The 4854-nt window shown below is 38.6% G+C and overlaps 1 protein-coding gene across 5 annotated transcripts in view; it reads left to right on the top strand.

The window, feature by feature from the left end:
- nhsb (Nance-Horan syndrome b (congenital cataracts and dental anomalies)) overlaps positions 1 to 4854 on the top strand; it is a 47215-nt gene that overhangs the window by 30411 nt on the left and 11950 nt on the right. The gene's annotated exons all lie outside the window — the stretch shown is intronic.

The following is a 4854-nucleotide window of genomic DNA, read 5'->3' as shown; positions in this document are numbered from 1 at the left end:
ATATATGGTTGTATTTTGTTTTTCATCTTAAGATAAGGAGTTGCCATAGTGACAGACACTAACAATACCTACACCTAGTTGGAATAGAAACTCCCTTTCTTTATCTTTTACAATGTACTCCATTGCCATGTGGAGGACCATAATCTGATGAACGCTGAAGTATATCACATGGTGCTTATTTGCACGTGCATTTAAAGCATGTGACGAATTAGAGGCAAACATTAAGTTGCAGAAGAGACCCTCTGAGATAGAAAAGTAAACTTAAAGGTCCCCATTAGTGTCTCTTGTAATCTGTTACTGAAGACTTAATTTTTTGCAAAATTAATCTTAAAGTTGGAATAATTTTGGCGGTTCCAAAGCTGCATTTGCAGTTAAAAGAAAATAAACGTAGAGCCAAACGTTTGCATCAAAAAATTCTCAATAAAAATGCCTGTGCACGTGGCTGGACACTGCAGGATTTCCTTTGCAGCCAGCGAGCTTTTCTTATATAACAGCTGTCTGCTATGACAAGATTCTGCAGCTACTGCCATAAGGAGTGTGCTGCCTGACCCAGATACACCCTAATACATTCTCCACTAATGACTTACATTCACTCATATCTGTACTAAAGAGAGGGGGAGATCATATAGCTGTGCCAGAAAGAGAAACGGCAATGGTACATCTGTGTTCTCATTGCAGTCGACATGGAGGATGGTACGCTGCTGGGATCTCCTCGTGGTTTGATGGTGCAACTCGTTTTACGCTACAGTTTAACTTTTCATAAAACCTAAAGAGTTGCATCAACAGACCTGCTGTGATCTGAGGCTCGTTCTATGATTTTATTTTTAATGCCATAACTATAGGAGAATAATAATGTAATCTTCTTTTTACCTTTCTCAATCTGTGTGCTTCGTTCTACATTTAACGTGAACATTAACTCTTCTTTTAGTCCAAGTGTTGGTGCAGGTAATCAGTACTGCTTCAAAGGTTACACAAGTGTTTTACTTTTTGTTTCTATAAGAAATTGAGATATTATTAAACAACTAGCATTAAAAATATATATATATATATGAACCAAGCCTTGTTACTGAGCCTGGAATAACAGGAGCTACACAGGATGATTTAGGAAAATTTAACCCTTTCATGCATAGTGGTCACTACAATGGACAACTATCTAAAAGCCATTTTCTTGTGCTTCTTGTGGATTTTTATGTTATAAATGCACACAGACCACTGAAGTGGACACTAATGCATCATAAAATACACTATCAACTACTGGCCATCCGTTGCAAATGCAAGAATTTATTTTTGTTAAATCCAATATGGCCGACAGACAAAGAAGCACGCCAACCGACCCGGTCCCTTCTTCTACTGTAGACGACTCTTGCAGGTAAAAAATATATTGTGACATCAGATAACCCCTAAAGAACAATACTACTGATGTATTTTTCAAATAACAACTTTGTATTTGGAGAAAATTACAATTGATCACCTAAAAAGTTTTTTTTTAAATTACAAATTGTTTTTTCTATCTTTTTTTTTTATGCCTTAAGAAAATATTTTAAAAAATGGGAAAAAAATCCTGACACAAAGAATCATAATTCATGCATGAAAGAGTTAAGATAAATATGAAATGTTGCAATAGTCAAATAAATCACATAGAGTAGACAGGTTAGGGCGTTGAGTGTTTCAGAAGTATCATTGCAACTTCCTGTGTCAGTTTTGTCTAATTGGCCATAAGCTTTAATTGCTCACGATTTTTGTGACACTTCAAAACAGTGTAATTAAAATGCATTATACAACAAATATGTCTACCTCCCTAGAGGTTTACAGCACCATTCCCCTGCTGCTCTTCTATATAGTTCAGCAGTTTTGCTTGTGTCTTTCTGCTAAACTGAACTTCAGATTGATCTCTAGTATGCTAAACATGACTATCATTTATTATACCAGCTGCACCTTTTCTTGCATGAATTTAGAAAATGTGAATTTACTTTCTACTGTATTAAATGCTGCCGTCAAAATTATATTTCCGCTTCATACAAGCAGCAACCATACCGACTACTTGGGCCCCACAATCCTCAGTTTTCAGTTTTGCAGTGTACTGAATATGGTGAATTTTGTTCACCGGTTTCTTTCTGTGTGCCACAGCTGGCGCTCAGAGGCAGACTTAATGATGACAGTGTAAGCTGCTGACACTGCACCTGCAGACACAAAGATGGGGGAAACAGTTAGAGAAACACAGTAATAATACAATAGGTAGAACAGAGGAGAGGGACTCAATTAAACCAGCGCAGATCTGTGGTCAGTTGTATCAGTTGTAAATGCTGCCACGGATAATGAAGTGCAGGCCAAATAGTTAGGAATAGCCAGCTCCGCTTTCTTAAAAATGTATTGTCGAATCTTGCCATGACCTGTTTTTTAACACTGTGGGATTAGATTTAACAGAAATCATAATTAATAGATGTCTACTGTATCTTTTACCACTAAAAATAGCTTCTTAATCCTTGCCATAGGAAATGCAGGTTTTTAAAGAAACTGTTCAATCCACACCCTAGATTTTAGGACAAATAATCTCCCAATAATTAGTAAAACATTTCTGATTAATTAAATGCTGAGTTTTGTATAGATGTTTGTATGATGGCAAGGGAATGTGAATGTGAATTGCATGTGGGGAAAAAAGCAGCTCCCACATTAATTTATGTTGTTGACAAAAGAATTACAATGACTCAACTGGCAGAAAAACATTTCATCAGCTGCTTTGAAAAAATATCTACATCTATGTCTACATCAACATATTTTTATATATATGTATATATATACATACAGACAGACAAATTGATAGATCGATAGATCGATTTATAGCTTAATATAAAGAACTGGAAGTTGTCACTCTTCAGGGCAGGCAGCTGTGTCACTGTTTATGTTGTGTAAATGAACTGCTCTAACCTTGTAGTTTCAATCAACCCGAAGCTGTTGATGTGAGCTCACTGATTTAATTGGCAGCAAATAAAAGCCTTGATGAGCGATGAAAGGTTGCTTGGCTACTGATGTACAACATGGCTTTCAAGGACACAACTGCATGTTGAATATCAGGTTAAAAGAGGGGAAACGACTCATAAATAAAGCCAGAGGACTTTTGAAAGCAGATAAGAGGAATGGATAATCACACTCCTCCTCTTCCTCTTCTTCCTACCATGGAGACTATTATACATCTGCCATTCAAGATGGCAGGGGTGCTTTTGTCTTCACATTATGATATATTTTGGTAATAACCAAACATGAGGGACAGAGAGACACGGTGATCTGCACGTGTGGCTTTCATGGGTGGGTTTAGCTGCCACCTGCTGGCATCTAATATGTTTGCAACATTTATGTGCACAATCAAAAAAAACAGAAAAAGAACATGCTTTGCTGTATAATGTTACATCTTTAGCAAATTGTCTAATGTTTGATACAATATGGAATTAAACATGGTACTGAAGGTAAATTACAAAGTAGCATCTGGATGTGAGCTTGACAGATTTTTGCGCTATTTATGTTGTAAAGTCACAAATGACACCTTTCTTTGAAGAACAATGTTCATTATTAGCAAACATTCTTGGCTTATAGAATGTTTATACAGAGACCAGCTGATGATAGTACGTGAAATTATAAAATTATATATTAAAAGAAAAGCCTGAAAACAAACAGATTGTTGTGAAACACAAATTTTAGCTTCTTTTGGAGAACAGAAACTATCACATGATTGTCACTTCGTCGTTCACTTAGTCAGCTTTTAAAATAGCAATGTGTTATCTTCTGGATCCTCTTATTCATTTAGGGAAGTGAATGCATGTGCCACAGCTGCAAAACATAATTCATGAAATCTAAAGCTTTGCCCTGCCTCGTAAGAGTGTTTTATGTCACAATGTTGCTTCTTGGCATTCAAAGCCTGTTGTGTCTGAAGTTTTCTGCGGGGGTCCAGTGGTGTTTGCTGGCAAGGTAGTTGCATGATTCGCCATTTTTGAAGCTGCTGCAGAAATGCATTCATAGGAATATTTTTTTTCTATGCAGATAATCCAGCTTTTGCTGAAGGAATTGGATGAGGAGCCGGGATGAGGAACAGCGCCTCCAAATCTGAGACCATCATATTGAGCCAGAAAAGGATAGAGTGCCTCCCCAGAGTTGGGGACAGGGTGTTACCCCATGTGTAGGAATTTAAGTATCTCAGGGTCTTGTTCACAAATAAGGAACAATTTGATTGATAGGTGGATTGGTAATGCATCTGCAGTGATATGAGCGCTATACCAATCTTTTGTGGTAGGACAGAGTTGAGTAGAAGTGTGAAGCTCTCGATTTGCTGGTTGATCTACGTTTCTACCCTCATCTTTGATTACGAGGTTTGGGTAGTGTCTAAAAGAATGAGATCGCTGACACAAGCGGCCAAAATGAGTGTCCGCTACCGGATTTCTGAGCTCTCCCTTAGAGATAGGACGAGAAGCTCGGTCATCCAGGAAGAACTAAGAGTAGAGTCACTACTTCTCCATGTTGAACGGAGCCAGTTGAGGTGATCTGGCCATCTGGTTTGGATGCCTCCTGGACCCATCCCAGTCATGTGCCACTGGGAGGAGACGTAGAGGAAGTCCCAGGACACAGTGGGGAGATTATTTATATTTCTCAGCTGGCCTGGGAATGTCTTGGGATCTCCCCAGAGGAGTTGACCCAAGTGGCTGGAAAGAGGGAAGTCTGGGCCTCCCTACTCAGCCCTCACCACCCGATCCAGGATAAGCGGAAGATAATTGATGGATGGATGGATGGATGGATGGATGGATGGATGGATGGATGGATGGATGGATGGATGGATGGATGGATGGATGGATGGATGGATGGATGGAT

The sequence above is a fragment of the Poecilia reticulata genome, linkage group LG3 (genome assembly GCF_000633615.1).
Source record: "Poecilia reticulata strain Guanapo linkage group LG3, Guppy_female_1.0+MT, whole genome shotgun sequence".
In the NCBI taxonomy this organism is placed as follows: Eukaryota; Metazoa; Chordata; class Actinopteri; order Cyprinodontiformes; family Poeciliidae; genus Poecilia; species Poecilia reticulata.
This window is presented reverse-complemented; position numbering and strand designations above follow the sequence as displayed.